General features: G+C 35.1%; 1 pseudogene; it reads left to right on the top strand.

Annotated features, from left to right (window-relative positions):
• The first annotated feature begins 23,995 nt into the window (after positions 1–23,995).
• On the top strand, positions 23,996–24,540 carry LOC119256765 (protein LZIC-like; annotated as a pseudogene).
• The last annotated feature ends 675 nt before the right edge of the window (positions 24,541–25,215 follow it).

The following is a 25,215-nucleotide window of genomic DNA, read 5'->3' as shown; positions in this document are numbered from 1 at the left end:
ACTTTTTAGAAATGAATTTTAACACAGAAGGAAGTAAGTCTTGATTTTAATGCGTGGATGGTAGGATTTTATTGCCATACTGCCTAGCTGGAGCAATTGGGCAGGAAGACATACATTTTTGCATTTAAAAATGATTTATAATTAAGAACTAAGAAAATATAAGGCACAACTTGAAATGTTTCCAGTCCTTGACTGGATGTCTAGTTTCAGCGGTGATGTTATAATTCCTACGTGAGTCAGTCACTGGACTTCTGGGATGATGTCCAGGAGCTGTGGTATTTTGGTGGCTATCTCATAATTAGAGCCACATTTGCAAGATTTGAAAACATGTTAATTGAACAATATCACTTATCTTTTCAGCCAATGAATAAATTATCTGACCCAACCAAAACAGTAAAATGCCTTCACATTAAGAAAATATGCTCCCAGTTACCAATTATATTCCTAATACAAAAAAATAGATTTAAATGTCTCCAGTTAAGATGCCTCCACAAACACCATATCATTGAAAAGGACTTGAGGTCTGTATTGCATCAGTAGTGGCATCTTATGATAAATCAATTCATCCATAATTCAGCATATACTTTTGCTATGCTAACATACTTTAAAATTAGTTTTATAAAAATAATGCCTTTTTTATCATTCTACATATATATAAGGATATGAAACAAAATTCAGGCTAATATAAAAGCCATATGAACATAAAGTATTTTCTTTTTTTTTTTTTTAAAGATTTGTTTTATTTATTTATTTATATTTGTTTTTATTTATTTATTTATACAAGCACTGGGTACAGTCAGAAGCGCGGGAGGGTGAGAGAATTCACCAGAGCCAGAGCGGGGAGCAGAGCAGGCAGAACGACTGAAGCACACTGCTGAGGGGAGCAGCCGGCAGCAGGAGAGGTCTGCGCGCCTTGCAGGACCCTCCTGCGGTGGCCGGGGAGCAGCTGGGCATCGAACCTGCACTGCAGAGGCTGCGGGCAGCTTCGCAACCCAGCGCTCAACTGCTGCGCCACTGGGGAGGCCCAACATAAAGTATTTTCAAGTGATCATAGTAAGTCACATACAAAGTGGGTATTAGCTCACTTGCTTCAATAGTCACCAAACTTATTTTGAAAATAAAAACACATGTTTTGAAAGAAAAAAATGTTTTGTATATCTGAGATTAAAAATACATTTATTATGGAAAATTTCTGAAAAAGCCTATATTATTATAAAGTCTATTATGTCATAAAGTCCTGCCATTTTAAAAAATCTAAAAAAAAAGAAAGACCTGCCATTTTATAAATAACATATGTATTAGTGCAATGTAAATTGTTGAGTTGGGAACATGCCAACACGTCCCAGAGGACACGTTGAGGGACGAGTTGTGGAACAGGTTTACAAGGCAAGTCTCTGCTGCTCAGGTTTGCAAGGCAAGACTCTCTTGCTATTTATTAGCAGTAATAAACAAGCATGATGATTATGTGACAATAGCAAGAGGAGCAGGGTACAGGGGAGACAAAGGGTAATCTAATCAACTTTATGGGGAATTGGAGGTGACATGTCGGTCACAAATACAGGGAGGACATCCTGTGCACGTACTTGGTGCAATTGCTGAGCTACTCCTAGACTACGTTAGACCATGGTCACACAATCAGTTAATGGCTACCTAGGCATTCCTGGTTGCCTGGTGATGTTGGCCATTGTCTTAAGGCAGTCACTCAGGAGTGCCTTATCCAAATCCTTCACACATACAGGTGCTAGAAGCGCCATACACACACAGGTGCAGAGGCCCCAAGGGGTAGAAAGTCCACATAAACATTTACATGCTTCTAACTTCATTCAAACATAGAAGTTCATTATAAAATAGTCTATTTTTTTTTAATTTAGATATATTCATGTTTCAGGAAGAAGCAAATTTATTGATAAGACCCTACAATAAGGTATCTATTTCTCAAAAAAATGAAAAGAAAAACTGTGATGGAAGGAGAGAGGTAATATTTCAGCCTTTGCAAATTAATAACTTCAGATATATGAAATAAATCGCTCAAGTTCATGAAAGATAAAAGGTATAAAACTACAAATTCAAAACAGCTCAAAAAGACAAAACAGAGTACTTGTTAATTTTTCAAGAAAAATTATTGTCCCTATATATTTTTAACAAAAAAAGGGACTGAGGTATGAAATTCATTGCTTTTGGTTTTGCTTTTTCAATAAAACTAGATGCTATCATTTTAACAAGTTGCATTTATATTGAGTAAACTATATCATAATCCAATTAAAACAATCAACCTTGAAAAAAATTCCTCTATAAAAGCTAATTAAATAAAAGAGTAGATTTTGGTTCTTGTTCCCAGCATTTAAACTAATAGGATTAACTGGACAAAGCAGAATAGTAATTTAAGACTTCATGATCCTACTTTCATTGGTAAATAACAATGACAATTTACATTTGTTATATGGGTTATCAGTGAACAAAATATACCAAAAATGAGTAATTCTTAGTGGAATTTATGTTTCAGCCAACAAAAAATTTAAAAATAAGTAGGTAAATTATGTAGTATGTTATAACATGGTGATGTTATGTAAAAATAAAAAAATAGAAAAAGAATTGTAAAAAGAATTATGATACAGGGGAGTGAGTTGCACCTACAATTAGAAACCAAATAGGTTTCATTGAGAGGGTGACATTTGAATAAATGTCCTCTTGCAGAGGAGAAAGTTAGACATGCAAATATCTTCCAGAGAATGAATGTTCCAGGCAGAGGGGAGAGTCAACATAATAATCATAAGCTTATATTCCAGACCATAAGGAGGCCAGCGCCTCTGAGACAAAGGGAAAGTTGTTAGAGGACAGTAATGAATTCAGAGGCTACAGGAAACCAGACCATGCAGGATTTACTATCCACTGAGAGAACTATTGCTTGTACTCTTGAGAGTAAAGGGAAGCCATTGTGAAGCCATCCTGAGGAAGGGATGACTTGATTTGACTTTCTTTTTAAAGGGTCTCTCTGGCGGCAGTGTGAGGACCCAGTTCACTAAAATATTTTTTAGTGAACACCAGTAAAAATTAATTTCAAAGTCTTTCACCAAGCCTTTATTCTCTTTTATCTCTTCACATCATTAATCACATCTGAACATTATCTAGGATTGGAAAGACACAAACATCAAGACACAAACTCAAACATCATAGCTAATTGATGGGCATGCATTAAAGGGGCTGTTTACAATGAGTAGGCAAGGTTAGGTGAAAGTAGCAGTTGATGCTGAAATCACCTAGGGTTAGAAAAAGCAGGGAGATGTTACTTCTAGTTCTGAAGGGGAAAGATAAACAATGGTTACGAGAACCTAAAAGTAATTTCTGTAATTGTAAGAGAGGCTATACTTAAAAGAACCATGCGTCTAAGCAGAGAAATAAAGGCAATCTACAGCAACCTGCAGCAAAATTGTTGTTTTGGAAACGCAAATATGTTCCAATGCAATTGCTATATTAAGGAACAATTTGAACGTAACTGAGTTTGATGTTTCCTTATATACATATCATCCATGAGAAATACTGAGTGCACAGAAGAAATTGCAGAGCTGAACCTTGCTGAGTGGGAATATACACAACACACACACACACCTTGAATATCTATCAGTTATCTCAGTTCACTCTGTGTGTGAGCCACATCAGGTCACATCTGGTGTTGCATCTTACCTTCCCATTTAGATAATTCTCCTTTTGCCACTTCACAGTAACTGCAACTTTTCTGATTCCCAATTCTGCAATCAAACATCAGGCCATTTTCATTGTGTCATTCCCCTAATACAATTTTCCCATAACACTACAGTTTTAATTGCAATATTCTACACTTTGTGATGATTTTTAAGTTCTTAAATGTCTTGGTGCAGCAAAACTAGTTGTATCTACCCAGATACCTTTCAGTTTTACTAGATTTCTCTTACTAAAATGAACAGGAAACCAGAAGAGATGTATCATATATATATATATATATATACACACACATATGTATGTACATATACCTTTATAGTGCACAGATGTACTTCAAAGGCTAGCCTTCTGAAGCACAGCAGAGATGGATCTGAAAAGGCACACTGAAAATGTGTAGCAAAGAAACTTTCTTTAAATATCCTCTCCTTAGAGAAATCAAAATATTCTAAAAAAAAAACTTCTAGAAATAATAAATGAATACAAAATCAATACACAAAAATCAGTGGCATTTTTATATGCAAACATTGCATCAGAAGAAAGAAAATAAGGAATATAGTTCCATTTACAATCAATTTTCCAGTATTTATAACACGTGGAATAAACTTAAATGACATGAAGGACCTATACACTGAAAATACAAAACTCTATTAAAGGAATTTAAAAAAACACAAAGAAATGGAAAGATATTCATGCTCAGTGTTGGGAGGATTAACAGCATTAAATGGCCACATTATCCAAAGCAATTTAAAGATTTAGTGCAATACCCATCAAAATATCAATGACTTTTTTAAGGAAATAGAAAAAATGATTATCAAATGTATAGGGAACCACAAAAGGCCCCAAATAGCTAAAATAATTTTGAGAGAAAAGAAGAAAAATTCAGTTATCACACTTCCTGACTTCAAACTATATCACCCAGCAACAGTAATGAAGACAGTATGGTACTGGAACAACAGCAGAAATTCAGAACAATGCAATGGAATTGAAAGCCCAAAGATAAAATCCATATAAATATGGACAGTTTATCTTTGACAAGGGAGCTACAGACATACTATGGAGAAAAGACAGCCTTTTTAATAAATGGTTCTGGGAAACATGGATAGCCTTTTGCAAAAAAATAAAGACCCATATTTAATGCCATACACATAAATTAACTCAAAATGGATTAAAGATCTGGAAATAAGAACTGAAGCCATTGAGTACTTGAAAGAAAACATAGAGGACAAACTACAGGACATATACAGCAAAGTTGATTTGCGAATACAAGCCCCAAACCAAAGGAAGCAAAAGCAAAAATAAACAAGTGGGACACATCAAACATAAAAGCTTTTGTACCACTAAAGAAACCATCACCAAAATAAAAAGGCAACCTACAAAACAGGAAAAAACATATTTGTATAGCTATTTGACTTGGGGTAAATCTCCAAAATTTGCCAAGTTCTTATACAACCCAACAACAAAGAAACAAAAGACCCAATTAAAAAATGGACAAATATAGAAACATCGCCAGTAGGTATTTCTCTAAAGAAAGTATTTAGATGGCCCACAGACATGTGAAAAAAATGTTCCAAAGCACTGTTTTATAAGGAACTGCAAATAATTAAAACCCTTCACCCCTTTAAGAATGGTCCATATAAAAAAGATTGAAATTAATAGTAGGTTGTGGTGAAAAGGGAACTTTAATCCACTGGTGGTGGAACACTAGTTGGTACAGCCCCTGTGGAAAACAGTATGGAGATCTCACAGAGAAATTCTGTAAGGTCCAGTAATGCCTTTGTTAGATATTTATCCAAATAATATGAGCACTCTCATATAAAAAGATTTACCTATGTCTATGTAGATGGCAGCACTGCTCACAATTGCCAAGTCATGGAACCAACCTAAGTACCCTTCAACAGATGAGTGGATAATGTAGTAATACACAGCTGTTAAGAAAGATGAAATGGTGGCATTTGGGACAAATTGGATGGACATGAGGTGATTATGTTGAGTGAAATCAATCAAAAGTGAAATTCAACTATCAGATGGTTTCACTCATCTGTCGAATATAAGTGCCAAAAAAAGTATTTGTTTGCAAAGAATAGAAAAGGAAAAAACTTGACTTGGCAAAAAAATAAAAGATAATGGTTACTAGAGGGGCTAGGGAAAAGACTAGAGAGGTTGAAATAGAGAAACAGATGAGCACAGGCAGTTTGATGGAGGAAAAAAAATGAATGAATGAATGAATGACCACTCCTTTGGTATTTAAAATGTGATTCAGGTATCGGAAGCTTCAGCATTTTCTGGGAGTGTGTTGGAAATGTAGACTCTTGGACCATTTCTTAGCTACTGGATTCAAAGCTTGCGTTTTAACAAAATCCCTCAGCTGATGGTATGCACATTAAAGTTTCGGCAACATTGTTCTCAAATCTTGTTTTATTGGCTTTTCTCCTATCTTCTACCTCACTGGTCACTGCCTTTTATTATTTCCTGGTGTCTTTTGCCTTCCAACTTTCTAAAATTTTCAAAGACAAGATGGTCCACAATTGACCTGTAACCTGAAGAAATTTCAACAGTGGGGTGAACCTTAGCTTCAATGGGATCATTTCTACCCACATGCCTGGTTTCAAGAATACTACAAAAAATGAAATAACATTTCCAAGAAACCAGATAAAGACCATCACAAATTTCTGTTTTAACAGGAGCAATGAATTAATTTTAAAAAGATCACAGAAAAAAAAAGAAAACAAAAAGGGAAATATATACTATAATATTCAATATATTTCTACAAAACATAAACTTTTGTTATTTTTTTTATAGAGGCATGTTTATTTATTTTGTTTGTTTGTTTGTTTTGTTTATACATGCACTGGGTACAGTCAGAAGCGGGGGAGGGTGAGAGAATTCACCAGAGCGAGAGCGGGGAGCAGAGCAGGCAGAAGGACCGAAGTACACTGCTGAGGGGAGCAGCGGGCGGCAGGAGAGGTCTGCGTGCCATGTGGGACCCTCCTCCGGTGGCCTGGGAGCAGCCTGGGATCGAACCGGCGCTGCAGAGGCTGCGGGCAGCTTCGCAACCCAGCGCTCAACCGCTGCACCACTGGGGAGGCCCTATTTTATTTTTTTAAGATTTATTTGTTCATGCACACAAGAACTGGGGTGTAGGCAGAGGTGTGTGGGGTGAGAGGATTCACCAGAGACAGAGTAGGGAGCAGAACAGGTGGACCTACTGAAATACACTGCTGAGGGAAGCAGCGAGTAAGACAGGAGAGGTGTGCTGTGCCATGTGGTAGCTCCCTGGCCAGGGATCGAACTCGTGCTGCAGTGGCTGCCCATAGCTTGATAGCGCTGCATCTTTAACCCCTGCACTCCCAGGGAATCCCTGTTTTGGGACACTTAGATTGTTTCCATATATTGGCTATTGTAAATATTGCTGAAATGAACAAGGAGTGCAAGTTTCATTTCAAATTATTGTTTTAGTGTTCTGGAGGTAGACACCTAGGAATGAATTGCCGGATCATATTGCACATCCATTTGTAATCTTTTCAGAAATCCCCATACTATTTTTCATAGGCATTAGACTGTCTACACTCCCACTAACAGTGTAGGAGGATTTCCTTTTCTCCACATTCTCACTAACATTCATTGTTTCTGGTCTTTTTGTTATGAACAATTCTCATTGGAGTAAGGTGGCATCTCATTGTGGTTTTGATTTGCATTTCTCTGACAATAAATAATGATGAACATCTTTTATCTTATTTTAATTATGTTATTTGTTTTCTTTTTGTAGAGGTGTTCGAATTCCTTGTATATCTTTGCTATCAGTCCCTTGTCAGATGCATGGCATGCAAATATTCTCCCACTCAGTAAGGTGTTTTTTGGTTTGGTTAGTGTCCTTTTGCTGTGCAGAAGCTTTTTAATTTTATATAGTCCCAATTGTATATTCTCCTGTGATAATTTGGTCCTAAACTAGCATTCCAATGTTATGTTGGAATCCTCATTATTTCCTCATCTTCAAACATAAACAAGGCTACTAGTCTCTTTAAGTGCACCCCTGACTATATAGGACCACTTATTAGACAACATCTGTCTACTAGGTACCCATCTAAACTTGCTCTTTTCATCCTGCTCTACTTAAATGTAGTTCCTTTACTTCAAAAGAATTTTTTTGAATTGACAACTTTGATGATGTTCATTTTTTAAGACCTTGTTATTTTTTCAGCTATCCCTTAAATCAATGCTTCAGTTATGCATTTTCAATCCCAAGAATCCTCAGCTTAAGTCATTGAAGCAAGACCCTGTTTTTCATTGAAAAGAGATATAGAAGCTTTATTTCTAGTCTTTTTTTCCCCCTCTATTTGCCTAACCAAGTCAGTTTCTTGAATTCCACATATTATTTTATTCCCTATGGGTGGAATATGTTCTCTTTTCTTCTCTGAATACGCAAGTTGTATCCACCTACCAAGAACCTGCTCAATTTCATTTTCTCCACAAAGACTGAATTCCATACCACTTCAATCATACCACTTATACCTCCTTTCTTCACCGTCCTTTTTGCTTTGAATGTCAGTCTTTATTTTCAGTTAAGATTCCTCGGTTCACCATCTGGTGAACTTTCCTTGAATTTTTTTTAAAAGATTTATTTATTTATGCATACAAGAACTGGGGTACAGGCCAGAGATGCAGGGGGTGAGAGGATCCACCAGAGACAGAGTGGGGAAGAGAACAGGCAGACTGACTGAAATACACTGCTGAGGGGAGCAACGGGCAAGACAGGAGAGATCTGCTGCGCCATGTGGGTTGCTCCCTGGCCAGCCAGGGATCGAACTCGTATTGCAGAGGCTGTGGATTGCTTCATAGTGCAGTGCTTAACCCCTTGTGCCACCAGGGAGGCCCTGAATTGTTTAACTTGAATTGTTTAACTCATGGATGCTTTACTTTCCTAATAAGGCCAGGGACCAATATAATTTTCCTTAGATGCCTTTGAAGTTTTCTAAGTACTCAATAATATTCGTTGATTGATATCATAACAATTTTTCTTATTGCTTAACAGAAGGTTTTTAAAGAATTTTTTAATTGAAATAACACTGGTTTACAACACAGTACATGAATCAGAGGTATAGGATCACACCTTTACAGATGTATGTTCCCATACCCCACATAGCGCTATAGTCCTCCACCATAGTCCTTTTTGCCTCTTCCACACCCTGGCCTCCACCCTGAAAGGTTTGGTAGAGCAGGGACACCATGAAGATGCATTCAAATGCTACAAATACCATCCACATGCTGGCAGAATAACAATGCCTTTAGAAGTGACCAGTAAGTGTCTAATTGAAGTCTACTCTTCCTTATATTTTAATCTTGTACCAATTTCCTTTTCCAGATTCCATTCTCAGTAATACTGCCTCCATCATGCTATTTGACTTAATCATTAGAGAAACAGTTAAAACAAATGCATAATTAAATTGAAAATTTAATTAATGATTAAAATTATTAATGCTGCTTATCAATGCAAAGATTTCTATCTTAAGTATATTAAATGTGTTCATTGCTTGTCTTTAATTACTCATAACTTCATTCCACTAAAACTATCCTCTAAATATATATGGAAATATTTGTCTCTGTATATGTGTGTGTGTGTGTGTGTGTGTATAATTTTATATGCATGGATAAAAATAAAAAGCACATTGCTTTACAAAAATTATAGTAAGTTCCAATATAAAAGAAAGATTATAAGTTTCCTATATTTTAGATATTAGCTTTAAAATAATAAATTTGTAATGTGTCTATAAATTTATGTGTAGTTGAAAAGGATAAAATGGGAAAACCATTGCTGCACCACCAATTACACATCCCTTAATGGGCTTTTGTTTTAATAATCTGATATTTGTGGAAATATAACTCACTAAGAAAAATGCCTTTCCACATGATCAGTCAAACAGAAAAAATATTTTAGATCCCTGGTTATGAAAAATATTTTATAATATGGGAACATTTTTCATTTTCTAATTCAGTATGAAATTTGAAATATGGTAGCATAGGGCTTCCCCCGGTGGCACAGTGGTTGAACGCTGGGCTGCAAAGCTGCAGCACCGGTTTGATCCCCGGGCCACAGGGCGAGGGTCCCACATGGTGCGACAGACCTCTCCTGCCGTCTGCTGCTCCCCTCAGCAGTGTATTTCGTCAGTCTGCCTGTTCCGTTCCCTGCTCTTCCTCTGGTGAATTCTCTCACCCTCCCTCGCTTCTGACTGTACCTAGTGCTTGTATAAATAAATAAATAAATCTTAAAAAAAAAAAAAATGGTAGCATATAACAACAAGCATTCCCCATAGTATGACAAAACATTTCTTCTTGACCAAGCTGTAATAGGGATCCTCTAAGCTCACTTCTCAACCTTGCCCTTGTCATGCCACATTAGCATAGCCCACTTTTAGCACAAATTCTGCTAAGCTACTTTATAGATACTCTCTGATTACTTTTGATACCTAATCAAATTCCGTATTTCCCAATTTTGATATCTTATCTCACCAAGAATCCTTTTAGGTCAGTCTAGCAAGACTTTCCCTTATCAGTGATGTCTTGTCATAATAATTTCTATGTACTGACTTGCGACTTGCTTCCCCAACAGCACCTTTGCTAAAATCCCCACTTGTTCTGCTTGTATTTGGAATTGAGCCTAATCTTTTCATTTTATTGCAATAGTTTTGACATCTTTCTCAATAGTTTTGAGTAAAATCTTCCTTACCATTTTAACAAAAGTTGGAATAGTTTTTTCCTTTTAATATTTATGATGCTATGACTTAGAATCAGATTTATTATTATATCCCCAGACTCTTCACCCAGGACCCTATCTGTGTCTTTTGAAGATATGTCTCTACTCCTGACTGATGGATTGAGCATTCATTGATGAGTTCCATTCCTGAGCCAGTGCTCCAGCTGACGGTGCATTGAAGAACAGTAAGAACAGATTAAGGAACAAAGGCTGAATTTATGGAGCACTTCTTATTTCCCTTTTGGAAAAAAAAAAGCCTATATCTGATATGTAGGGTTCCCAGACTTACAGGTAAGAAACTTCACTTCCTGGAAGGTCTAGGAACCCCCTGTAATATTCTGGCGACTTCAGAAAAGAGAAATTCACCAGAATTTACAAATATTATAGGTGAAGTCTGGTGGTGAGTTCTTGGTTTGGCTTCCTGGCCTCCAGAGGCTTTTAAAAATATGTCACCTGCAATTCCTTATGAAAATTTCCTGCAGAACAAACTGAGGCATGTCAATGTAGTTGATTATCATTCTTACTAGAATTATATAAATAATTAAGCCAAATCTGTAAACATGTCTTTTGTAAACAAGAATCAAAAATTGGACCTGACAATAAAGAGAAATTTTATGTTTCAATGAAAAACCATAGCACATTCTTATGGACTTGAATTCTAGCCATTTTCATTGTCTTTGAGGTTTTCATTATCTATCCATCAAGTGAACTAACTCCTTCCTTTCTGCACATTTTTTCAGTCCTTACTAACTCTCAATTCTTTTATTTTTCTCCAATACCTGACTGCAATTTTCCATACTAAGGTTTCTAATTTTTCCTCTACTATCTTTGCTTAAGTCATGTAAATGTAAATCCTTACTGCCAGATCCTTTCAGAACTTTAGCTTATCTTGTATCTAATAAGTCCTGCAAGCTGCAGCTGATAAATGGGCACCCTTCATGCCTAGAGATGCTGTATTGTGAGCCACCCAGTATGCCTTGAGCCCAACATCTAGGATTCTTCTCAATTGACTGCCCCACTACCAAGTAAAACAGATGGCTAGATTGGTCCTTAATGAATCAAAGTTCACCAAATAATATTAACAAATATTCATTAAAAGAAAGCATAATCTTTTTTTTTTTGAACAAGAGAAGCAACTGATGAATATCTTCTTTGCCAAACCTAAGCCCTCAAAGCCCTCCTCTTCACTACACACTAATCTTGACCTTATTCTTGTTAGCTGTATAGTCTAGTTTTAATAAGAATCCTTTTAAGCGAATTTAGAGGGAATTCCCCATCCTTGATGTATGCTCATCATCAATATCTTCATCTTCATCAATATCTTCAAATTCTTCATCTTCTCACCCTTGATATCTGTTTACCCTAGCATGTCTTCAGCAAGAATTCTTTTAGGTTAGTAGATGATAGATAGATAGATAGATAGATAGATAGATAGATAGATAGATAGATAGATAGATAGATCTCATAAAGATTATGGTAGTTGAAAAGGCCAAGATTTGCAGTTGGCAATCTAGAGTCTGAAGACACTGGAAAGCTGATGGCATAGTTCTAATACAGCTCTATAGGCCTGAAAGCCAGCAAAGTTAATGGTATAAGCTGTAATTGTATAAGTGAAAGACAGTTACTGGATGGTTTCATTTGCAAAATATAAATTAAGAGAAAAATGGCAAAATTCAACAAAAATAACTCATAGACTGTGAGTTACAAAAGACAATGGTGAAGCTGGCAGGGAGGGGTAAGGTGGCAGACAGGAGAGGGAATATGATAGAATGTTGGAATTGGTACTTTGGTGGAGAGTCAATGAAACGTGAGCATGTATGAAAATGTGAAGTTGTACTCCCCAAGTTATATAGTTATATAAACAATTGTCAAATCAATAAAATTTAAGAGGAAAAAAGAGAAATAAAAATTCTATAAAGAGCTGTAAACACCAGGCACAAACAGGCAAAAGAAAGAAATAGCAAGTGGGACTATATCAAATTAAAGAACTTCTGCACAGCAAAAGAAATTATAAGTTGAAAAAGCAACCTACTGCATGAGAGAAATATATTCACAAATCATGTATCTGATAAGAAATTAATGTTCAAAAAATGTAAAGAACTCATGTAACTCCATAACGAAAAAAATCCAATTTTAAAAAGGACAAAGAACCTGAATAAACATTTTTTTTCCAGAGAACACATACAAATGGCTAATAGATATATAAATGGCTGGGAAATGAGCATCAAAATACAACGAGATATTGCCTCATACCTGTCAGGACCAATATTATAAAAACAATAAGAACTAGCAAATGTTGGTGAGAAAGAAGACAAAGGGCATATTTATGCACTGTTGATGGCATGTAAAATGCTAAAACCATTTTGGAAAACAGAACGGTGGCGCCCTAAGAAATTAAAAATTGAACTACCATATGACTCAGCAATTCCTTTACAAAGGAACTGAAATCAGTAACTTGAAGAGATACCATCACACACACGTCCATTGCAATATTTTTCACAATAGAGAAAATATGAAAACAACTGAAATGTCTTTCAGTGGACAAATGGCAATTTTAAAGAAGATGCAATATATTGAATGACATATTTTTCAGTCATAGGGCAGGAAATTCTGTCATTTTCAACAATATCATTTGGGAGGATAATATGCTAAGTAAAATAAGCCAGAGAGAAAAAGACAAAATATTATATTATTATGTACTTGTGGAATCTAAAACAAAAAAGGTGGTTGCCAGTGAATGTACATCTACTCATCACATTCTACACACTTTATATATATAATTATATCTGTCAATTATTACTGTTTAAAAAGAATATTTTTTCTTTAACAACAGGAAAATTTAAGTTTATTCGCCATCCAAATTTAATGTAACATATTTTTGCTTGTAAAATATTTTAAACCATAATAAAATTCAAGGCAGTAAGATATGCATCTACATAAACTTTTAGAGACAGGCTAGTATGGCATTCAATTTGATGTTTCAAAATATAGCATGTCTAATTTATACCCATAATATTAAAAGTGAGTTAACTCCTGAGACTCTACCTAAAAATTATGAAATAAAGTCAGAGATATCTGTTTGACCTATAGCATGACAACAGAATGGTTAAAAAGATAATGAAAATCATTAAAATGAAATAATAGTCATTTAAAAAATCCTTTCTTAACAATATAAATACTTGGAAAAGTTTTCTCAAGATTAGGTAGAAACGCATGAAACAAAATAAGAGACCCTGTAATCTAAATTATTTTATATGTTATGTATAACACTTTATCTCTCTCTATATGCAAATATGGGGGCCTCCCTGGTGGCACAAGGGTAATTAAGATGCAATACTATGAAGCTTCCCACAGCCACTGCAGCATGTGTTCAATCCTGGCCAGGGAGCTAACCCACATGGCACAGCAGACCTCTCCTGTCTCACCTGCTGCTCCCCTCGGCTGTGTATTTCAGTCAATTTCCCTGTTCTCTTCCCCACTCTGTCTCTGGTGGATCCTCTTACCCCCTGCATCTCTGGCCTCTACCCTAGCTCTTGTATGCATAAATAAATAAATCTTAAAAAAATACATACAAATATGTGTATACATGTATACATATGGACATGGGGAAAAAATATTCACCTTTGGGAAGAGTGAATTTTTTTTCCTCCACATTCTATAATGATCAATTTTAATTAGAAGCAAAACCATTAATAATGTTTGCAACAAGCAAAATATTTTTTTGGTTGATTTTGTTCTTAATTAAGAAAATCTGATATTGTACTTACTATAGACTAGACATGATTCTAAATTTACAATATTCACTCGCTTAACCCTTATGATACCGTTAGCTACATATGTTCATATCCATTTTACATATGGAAAATTTGGCACAGGTAGTTTTCAGGAAATATGGAATTCATGTCTAGGAGTTTGGGTCATCTGGACTCTTGCCACATTGCTTACTCTCTGGTGAAAGAATAAAATAACTCTTAGACCAGAACATGGAATATATTATGCATAAGAATGAGTTTATTTTCTCCACACCCTCGCCAACATTTTTTGTTGCTAGTTTTTTTAATATGTGCCATTCTCACTGGTGTAAGATGGTATCTCATGGTAGTTTTGATTTGCATTTCCCTGATGACAAGTGATGTTGAACATTTTTTCATATGCCTGTTGGCCATTTGCATTTCCTCTTCTGAGAAGTTTCTTTTTAGCTCTTCTGCCCATTTTTTGACTGGATTGTTTTCTTTGTTGTTGTTGAGTCTCATCAGCTCTTTGCAGATTTTTGTGATCAGTCCTTTATCATTAGTGTTGGGTGCAAAAATGTTCTCCCAGTTGGTGGGGTTTCTCTTTGTTTTTGTTATTGTCTCTTTTGCTGTGCAGAAGCTCTTTAATTTGATGTAGTCCCATCTATTTATCTTCGCCTTCACTATCACTGCTTTGGGTGATGTGTCTGTAAAGATGTCTTTGATGTGCAAATCACGTAGTGTTTCGCCTATATTTCCTTCTATATATTTTATGGTTTCAGGTCTTATGTCTAGTTCTTTAATCCATTTTGAGTTGATTTTTGTGTATGGTGTGAGGTAGTGGTCAAGCTTCATTCTTTTGCATGTAGCGACCCAGTTTTCCCAGCACCATTTATTGAACAAACTTTCTTTGCTCCAATGCATAGTTTTTGCTCCTTTGTCAAAGATTAGTTGACCATAAATCTGTGGGTTTATTTCTGGATTTTCTATTCGATTCCATTGGTCTGTATGTCTGTTCTTGTTCCAATACCATGCAGTTTTGATGATTATGGCTTTGTAGTAGAGTTTGAAGTCTGGGAGTGTGATGCCTCCATTCCCTTCTTTTTTTTTCAGGAGAGCTTTGGCTATTCGGGGTTTTTTGTGATTCCATATGAATTTCATCAATAATTGTTCTATTTCTTTGAAGAATGACATTGAAATTTTGATTGGAATAGCATTGAATCTGTATATTGCTTTTGGAAGGATGGCCATTTTAATAATGTTTATTCTTCCAATCCATGAGCAGGGGATATCTCTCCATTTCTTTGTGTCTTCTTCTATTTCTTTTAACAGTGTTTTATAGTTTTCTTTGTATAGGTCCTTTACCTCTTTTGTTAGATTTATTCCCAAATATTTGATTTTTTTTGTTTCAATAACAAAAGGGATGGTTTTTTTGATTTCTTCTTCTTCAGATTTATTGTTTGTGTATAGGAAGGCTACTGACTTTTGCGTGTTGATTTTGTATCCTGCCACTTTACTGAACTGATTGATGAGTTGAATTAGCTTTTCTGTGGAGTTTTTGGGGTTCTCTATGTATAATATCATATCGTCTGCAAATAGTGATAGTTTGACTTCTTCTTTTCCTATTTGGATTCCTTGGATGTCTTTCTCTTGTCTTATTACCCTGGCTAGGACTTCCAGTATTATATTGAAAAGCAGTGGTGAGAGTGGACATCCTTGTCTTGTTCCAGATCTTAATGGAATTGCTTTCAGCTTTTCACCATTGAGAATGATACTGGCTGTTGGCTTGTCATAGATGGCCTTTATGATGTTAAGGTATGTTCCTTGTATCCCAAGAATTTCAAGGGCTTTTATCATGAATGGGTGTTGCACTTTGTCGAAAGCTTTCTCAGCATCTATTGATATTATCATATGGTTTTTATATTTCTTTTTGTTGATGTGTTGGATAACGTTGATTGATTTTCGGATGTTAACTCTTCTGCACTGTTGGTGGGAGTGCAAACTGGTCCAACCACTGTGGAAAGCTGTGTGGAGATTTCTGGACCTACTAAACATAGAGCTTCCATATGATCCAGCAATTCCACTCCTAGGAATTTACCCAAAGGGCACAGAAACATTAATTCCAAAGAACACCTGCACCCCTATGTTTATAGCAGCACTGTTTACAATAGCTAAGCTTTGGAAACAACCCAAATGCCCCAAAATAGATGACTGGATCAAGAAGATGTGGTACATATATACCATAGAATATTACTCAGCATTCAAAAAAGATAAACACATGCAATTTGCAGCAACATGGATGGCGCTGGAAGAGATCATGCTCAGTGAAATAAGCCAAAAAGAAAAAGAAAAATACCGGATGGTCTCACTCATAGCAGGAATCTAGAAAACTTAAATAAGGGACCAGAAAAATGAATAACTATAAGAAAGTGAAAATCAAAATCAACAAAAAACTATGAACCAGAGACACTTTTAGGGGGCGGGGGCGGGAGGGGAGGGATTGGGGTCAGAATGGGGGGCTGCAATTGTATGGGGAATATAACAATAAAATTTATTATCTAATAAAAATAAAAAAATAAAAAATAAATACAAAAAAAATGAACAATGATGTAAAAAATATATAAATAAAAAGAAAATTAAAAACAATAACAAAAAAAAAAAAAGAATGAGTTTATAATATTCCTCTGTGTATATCCTGAACCATTTATCTAGAACCTATATTGGCAGGCTTCATTTCACTATGGAAATCAATTTTATTGATTTTATTGTGGGAGTTACTAAAATTAACATCTACAATATATTTACTTTTCTATTTTATTTCTCGAAGAAAATCCATTAATCTCTAGAGGCAGTAGGTAAAGTAGGGAGTGGAATGAGGGTGTAAAAATGGATGGCACTGAGGGGACAGAGGTAGGGAGTTTCATTTTTTTAGTAAGTAGATTTTTATTGAATTCTTTTATTTTCAGCAGCCAATTATGTTGAGAACCTAAGTGTCTGTGGGAAAAAAGAAATAAAGTTCCATTATAATTGGAATAAAATTTAAACTTGTCTTTATCAAGGTGATTTTCTAACAACCCAATAGGAATCTCTTACAGCTCTCACTAATCCCTGCTCTCCTTCCATCTTTTCTGCCTCCCACCTTCCTTCTCTCTCATTTTCCTTCATTCATTCAATGATTTCTCCCTTAGTATCCACTACATTACCTTAAAATATTGGTACATAGTGGCCATCCAATAAGAACATTTTAAATGTGGGCCTCCCTGGTGGCACAGCGGGTTGAGTGCAGTGTTGTGAAGCTGTCCGCAGCCTCTGCAGCATGGGTTCGATTCTCAGCCGGCAAGAGAGAAAATGAGACAAGGTATGTGAAATTGATTTGAAACTATGAGTGTTATGCACAGATAGAGTGTCAAATCAATTTCACATACCTTGTCTCATTTTCTCTTTACACATGGTGCAGCAGACCTCTCCTGTCTCCCCCTCTGCTCCCCTCAGCAGTGTATTTCCATCCATCTACCTGTTCTGCTCCCTGCTCTGTCTCTGGTGAATCCTCTCACCCTCCCGCGCCTCTGGTCTGTACCCCAGCTCATGTATAAAAATAAATAAATCGTAAAAACAAAAATTTCTTTTAAAAAAATTGGAAATTCCTTTGTAGAAGTGAAAAGTCTAATTTTAAAAACTTCTGAACACAAACATATCCAGAATATTATTTCAAGTAAATTCTAAGAATTAAGTCATGGTCACTCTTTGTGGTAGGTACAGAGATTAAAGCAAATAAAAAAGAAATGTCCCAATTACATGGGAAAGCCTGGGGAAAAGATGTCATATTTTAAAAATAAAAGAAGGCATACAATTTAAATTTGAATTTTATTTCAATTACAAATTTTTAAAAATCTGCTACTGTAATTAAATCAGTTCATTTAACTTCTCGTTTATTATATTTTCTTAAATCCTGAAGAAGACAAAAGATTATAGATTATAATTATTGTTCTTTTAAAAATAAGATTTTGCATAATAGTATTGATAAGTGGGTTTTCAACTACAAAAATACATAGACTTATAATCACTTTAAGGAATCAAAAGACTATTCTCTTAAAAACTCCCTTGTGTATTGTCTAGTGAGAGGGTCCTTTGTGTTTTGACTACCCATGGATTGCCTTGTTTACAAGTTCTGTTTTCTATCTTTTCTTTAATTGAAGAAGTAAAGTCCAAGGAATTTTAAGGAAACAGCTGTATTTCAGGTTCATATGTTATCTTATTGGCTTTGGCTTTTAAATGTGTTTAATTTTAATTTTCATTGCAAAGGCAAGCTCTTATCTCCTTAGATATTTAAAATCATGTTTCTGAATTATTTTAATCCATATTAGTATAAAAGCCCTTTTTATTGCACCATTTTCAGATTATTGAATATTTTTCTACTACTTGCCTTTCTGAAACAACGAAAACAAAAGCATAGATTTGCATAACACTCATAGTTTCAAATCAATTTCACATACCTTGTCTCATTTTCTCTTTCCAAAGCTTTATGAGGTATGGAGGTTGCTATTATTTCCCACACTTTATAGATAATGAGTCTGAGGTACGGAGAGTTTAACATACTTGCCCAAGGGCATATAGCTAATACATGAAAAACAACTACGACTCAGGTTTTTTTCTGATCCACAAAACAATAGATCAGGTGTGGTTTTTCAAACCTTAATTTCTGTTCTAACCAAGCTTTTACTATTATATTGGACCAAATTATCTGTTATTATTATGGCCAACAGTATACTCTACTAGTGAATTCTGGGGCTAGAGTTCCCTCAATTTTCTTGTTTGTAGAAGGGAGATAATGACAGACTTTAACACAATGGGTTGTTATAAGAAGGAAATGCGTTAACTCAAGTAAAGGGGCCTCCACATAAATCAACCTGAGTTAAAATACTGGTTCTTTTATACTAGATTTGTAAACCTGGGCATGTTACCTTCCCTTTCTGAATTTGTAAAAATAGCCTAGGTCGTTCATTCTTGAGAGAACTAATTGGGATAGTATAAATAAGGCTCTAGTACATTTTAACTGTTAGATAAGTGGTACCTGCATTGTTTCCTAAGTCTTGGTCCTTAGTGAATATCACCGCTTAGTTTTATTTTAATCTTCTTGTTATTAAATACTGTGATAAAGGATCCACTCCATCATTCATTTCATTGATCAGCATTATTAGTTCATTTGGGGACAGCTGCCCAATGAGATTAAAAAAATATATTTATCATCTTTTTACGTAATTTCCCCCCATAGTGTCCACTAGATAAAGTGAAGTATACATCAGAGGCCTTAAAATAAACCTAGCTGTCTGCTCTAACCACTGTGTTCCCACAGTACTCTGTTTATACTTCTGTAATAGCATGAGATGTTTCTATTGAACCTTCTAGAAGGTGACAGGATGATGAGTGGAATTTTAGATCCAATAAGTAGTGTCTTGGGAAAAGGGCTCTGCCCACAATTTCAGGACCTTGTGCATGTCTGCCAGCTGAAAAACCAAGGAGCTGTTACCCTAAGTAGCCCATTACCTAGTTACACAGTCTACTATCTGAAGCAGGATGCCCTAATCCAGGCAAAACAACTTAAAATGGTGAAGACCAAGATCTTAATTTAAGTAGGTCAGAAGTTAATGAATCAAGAACAGTTGAAAAACAGTCCATTGAATGAGAGAATTCAAAATTTATGAAAGGAAATTGAAACTGGAGAAATTTTCTGAGCTAGAATTTAGATGGCATCTGATTAGATTTTTCTTTAATGTGCCTTCTGAGGGACAGTTACCAGAATTGATGCAAACAAGGGAACAATTCTTTCCTACTCATTCTGGATTTCCCAACTTGAGACATGAAATGAAAATCTTCTTTAGTCATGTCAGCTGCTTTTTTAACCTATCACAGAAAGGTTGTCTTTTGTTAAGTCTTTTTCTCCCAGGATATTAAGAAAAGTTTTCCTATTGGTGGGGTCTATGTTTCTCCTGTCATCAATGTGAGCAAGACATAGTTTCCTCAAGTAATCCCTATGCTCTCCAGTGAGAAAATCCATTCCCTGCACTAAAATTCCCATGGTGGATAGGTTTTCTGTTTGCTCATTTTATTGCTGTCACTTTTTGTCTCTACTTTTTGTTTTCAGTTATAAACTTCCACCCACTTGTCATTGATTTCTCTGTCCCCATGCTTATTTGACTAATATGTCTAGAAACAAATTTCACCTTTACCTCTATCATGGAGATGAACTTACATTTGCAACACACAAAGTCAATGTTCACCTAAAACAAAACCATTGAGTACATATCTAGCACATAAACTATAGATCACCAGAACAGATGTCATCATCACTCAAATTTAATGTGTCTCAGGAGTAATTCTTTAACTCCCTTGATATATATTTCTCCCTATAAATTGTATGGGCATTGACATTTAGCAGCTTCTATTTCCAGAGGGATGAGCTACTTATTAATCAAGAGCCATCCTCTACTACTTGTTAACTTGCAAACCTGCTGTCGAAGGGTAACTTTAAATAACCCTATCTCTAGTTCCCTCACCCTCAGAGAATATACAGCAGAATTCACTCTATCATGGGCATCTGTTCTGTATAGTAATGCATACTGTTTGGCTTGCTTTTGTAACATTTCTGCTTTTCCTAGACATATGGAATTTGGGACTGGAAAAGACTGTCAGCAATAGAAGAAATAGGTTACTGCTTTCTTGGCTAATTGCAAAGTACAAATGACCACAATGCAAGGATCTTACATATATTGGAATGTGAGGGTGAGAGAATGGTGATTTTCATAACTTCAAGATCAGAAGCCAAGAGGTTATATGCCACATAATTGAGAGCATATATGAATACAATTTTAGACTTCTCAGAATTCTGGAGCTTCTAGCAGTAGCTAAGAAATACAGTGTTATATGCAAAAAGATTCAGGAGTTTTACCCTGTGGACTTCCTAAATGAGCAGCTTAATATAGTGTACATTTTCTAAGAGTATTTGGAGCAATTTTTTGGTTAGTGTTATGTCACACTACAGAAAAATCACAAGCACTGACTTATTGGTATGTTGATTCACTGACCTATCAACCATGAATATGTATATGTATATTATGTGTGTGTGTGTGTGTGTGTGTTCTACTATCCCTGGCTCTATGTTATGCTGTAAGGGAAATTCCCAGCCATCTGATCCCATATGGTGGACAGCAAGTGCATCCTCATTAATTTTTATATCTTTGTTCTAATTCTCTCTGTCCTTCAGAATACATATATATATATATATATATATTCTCTGTGTGTGTATGTGTGTATATATATATTCTCTCTGTCCTTCAGAATATATATATATTATCTCTGTGTGTATATATATATACACACATATTCTCTCTGTCCTTCAGAATATATATATATATGCACATTATCTGTGTGTGTCTGTGTGTGTGTATATATATATATATATATATATATATATATATATTCCCTCTGTCCTTCAGAATATATATATTATCTCTGTGTGTGTGTGTATATATATTCTCTGTGTCCTTCAGAATATATATATAGATATATATTTTTTCAGGGTATAGATGTTCTGTATATATACATTTCTATATATAAAGTTGTGTATATACATGTTTATGTAAGTATATATATGCATATATATGTTTTGTATGCATTCCTATTGCTCATACTAAAAGTAATTTACATACATAGTTTGCTGAATTCTATTTATTTTAAAAATTAGAACATGTTATCCTATTATAATCTCTTCCATTTTATAGTGACTGGCAACAATAATTCTTTCTTTAGTTCTTTATAACCTTTGATTATTCTTCTATTCTCTTTCTCTTCCCATCCATCCTTAACCCTCTTCCCCCACTATCATTCACCCCAACTTAACAAGACAACATTTTCTCAATCACAAACATCCACTGAGAGAATCCCAGCACTTCTGAACTTTACCATTTCCAGGCTAGAAATGCTAACTTTCTGTTCAGTAACTTACACAATCAAAGGTGTACTTTTAGCTAAAATTATAATGAACTGAGTATCCAGGAAAACTACATGCTTTATAAACACACCTATTTCTATTATCTAAAGAAAACAACCACTTTAATATTTAAATAGTTTTAAACTATGAATACTGGGCTGGTGCTATTAAGTAGTTATCAGCTTATTGCTGCTTACAATGTGTCAAGCATTGTGTTAAACAAAATACATTATTTTGCTTTAATCCTCACTATGATGTTCTGAAATCAGGGTTAGTAATATTACTGTCATTTAAAAAATGAGAAAATTGAGATTTAGAATGGCTAGGCAACTTAGCCACAGTCAAACAAGCTAGTGAAAATGTATGAGAGAAACCCAGGTCAGAGTCATTTTAAAACATGATTTTAACCCCTGTGTTAATGCTTCCAGAACATTTTTAAGAGATTTCAAATATATTTTGAGGTAAAGATAAAAATAAATCCTAGATCAAATAAAATGATAGGTGTTCTGCCAAACTCTTATTTATAAATGGAACATACACCTACTCCTTTTCTTTTCAGGTTTCCCTGAAAATAATATAAAACAATAAAAATCACATTATTTGCCTGTTGCTTGTTGCTTGTTGTATTTTAAAGTGAACTTCTGATATTACATCACTTCAGTGGTCAAATAATTCTATAAGCTTGTCTACAAATTACTGATGTTTAATTACGCAGAATGATTTTCACACCTAAAGAAATTAATGATAACATAATGTATAACTGATTCATAACTATTTTTGTTTTTTGGAATTAGGGGTAGTTATACCCCTAACATTAGCAGAACCAGAAGCCAAATGATCTTCATATCCCATAATTAAATATTAAAAATTTTATATTAAATATTTATATTTTTTAATATTTTAATTTTATTTATCTTTTACATCATTGTATATTCCCTTAAAATTCCCACCACCAATTCACCCATGAACCATTACCATAATCCCTTGTGTTCATCTCTTCCTTGTTTTGATCCCTTTTCCCCCCTCTCTCACAGAATGTTTCTGATTTATGGTTGCCTGCTAGTTTTGTTATTATTATTATTGTTGATTTTTTTTTCTGATCCCTTATTTGGTTACCCTATATTCCTCCTATAAGTGAAACCATTCAATATTTTTCTTTTTTCTTCTGGCTTATTTCACTGAGCATGATCCCTTTTAGCTCCATCCATTTTGCTGCAAATGGCATGAGTTTATCTTTTTTGATTGCTGATAGTCCTCCATTATGTATTTATACCAGATCTTCTTGATCCAATAATCAATTTTGGGGCATTTGGATTTTTTCTGTATCTTACCTATTGTAAATATTGCTGCAATAAACATAGGGGTGCGGGTATTTTTTTGAATTAATGTTTTTGTGTCCTTTGGGCAGATTCCCAGGAGTGGAATTACTGGGTCATACAGTAGCTCCATTTCAAGAAGTTTGAGGAACCTCTATAGTGCTTTTCATAGTGGTTGAACCAGTTTGCATTCCTATCAGCAGTTTTTCTCCACCTCCTTGCCAATTTGTTGTTGCCTGCTTTTTAATGTATGCCATTCTCACTGGGGTAAGGTGATATACTTAATATTTAATCACTAAATATTAACCAGAGGTGCTCCTCCTGTGTGTGTTGGCATAGCAGGGTCCCTCAACCAACTCCATTCCCAGAGGGATTCAACTTTGATCCTCTGGTAGTGCTAATGGGTGATTTTGCTTTCTTCAATTTTACAACACTTGGAACTTTAAGAACTGAAACTTTCTGTAATTTGAGGCAAGTCAGCACTGTGCTAAGTTCAGTGGACTAAGGGATAGAAATTAAAATGGCTTCCAGAGGAAAGACAGTGACAAGCAAATTAAAGTAGAATTTAAAAGGACAGTTGGATAGCCAAGCAGCAATTACAAGATCTGTAATTGCTTGATACAGATGACTATGAAGAGACCAAAAAGGAAACTCTGGAGCAAGTGAGTAATTTGATGATTCCCTATGGAAATTATGCCTGGAGATATGATTTTGGTAGACGAACTAAGTGGAATACAACTGGTTATCTAGGTAGGAATCATTCAGGCTTTTAAAACCCCAAAGCTCATCTGATTGTTTGCAAATAAGCAAGCAGATTGACTTCAGACAAAGTTAACAGAGATGGGTAGAGATCTCATAGTAGGAAAACTGGAAAGAGACCTATACACTTAGCAGAAATCAGAGATACTAACAGCTCTCAGGAAACTTGGAGAGAAGCTGATTGTGGTTAATAAAATCTTCTTGTCAACAGATGCAGGTGCCATATTTAGCCAGCTTGAGAAAGTCCTTATGGACTGCAGCTCACGAGATAAAGTTCTTGCTTTGGCAAGTTTTAAGGTTTAAAAACAAACAAACAAAATATGACATGGTGTGGAAACTTGGGATTTGGGTAACATTTTTGTTGAAAACAGCATTTTTCTTCTGGGGATTTGCATCATTGCAAAAAAAATCAAGAGATTTTTGGGAGTTTATTAATAACCTAAGGAACGATAACAGAAAACTCACTTGTGGCTTCTGTGTATACACTTCATCATTGTGCTTTCCGTAGGGCTACCTGCTTGAGTAATCCTGGACTTGCTGGGATGGAGGAGGTCAATGTTGCTGATTCACTGTGATTTGGCCATTTAAGAAAGAGAACAGAATCGAGAGATTCTCTGACTTTTACTAAGCCTCCTTGTTCTTAAGTGTCGATACGAAATAAAACTTATGAATTAATGACTATTTTCTGCTCATAATTTATCCTTACTTGTTGGAAAGAATAGTGTGGCAACATCAATAGACATCATGTGTTCAAAGAATTTTGGAGTTCTAAGTGATTGTAGAATTTTTTTTTTTTTTTTACTTTACAACAAAGAAACATCAGAAAGAGAAAGCAACTTGCTTAAGTCACATAAGAGTCAGAACTACGATACGATGCTGGTGTCCTGACTTTCAGTTTGTTGTCCACTGCATTATATTTCATTTTTCTGTACGGTTGTAACAAATAATAACACATATTTGTTCAAGTCTATGTATGAA

This window comes from Talpa occidentalis, unplaced genomic scaffold (assembly GCF_014898055.3).
Source record: "Talpa occidentalis isolate TD23 unplaced genomic scaffold, MPIMG_talOcc4v2.1 talOcc4.4, whole genome shotgun sequence".
In the NCBI taxonomy this organism is placed as follows: Eukaryota; Metazoa; Chordata; class Mammalia; order Eulipotyphla; family Talpidae; genus Talpa; species Talpa occidentalis.
This window is presented reverse-complemented; position numbering and strand designations above follow the sequence as displayed.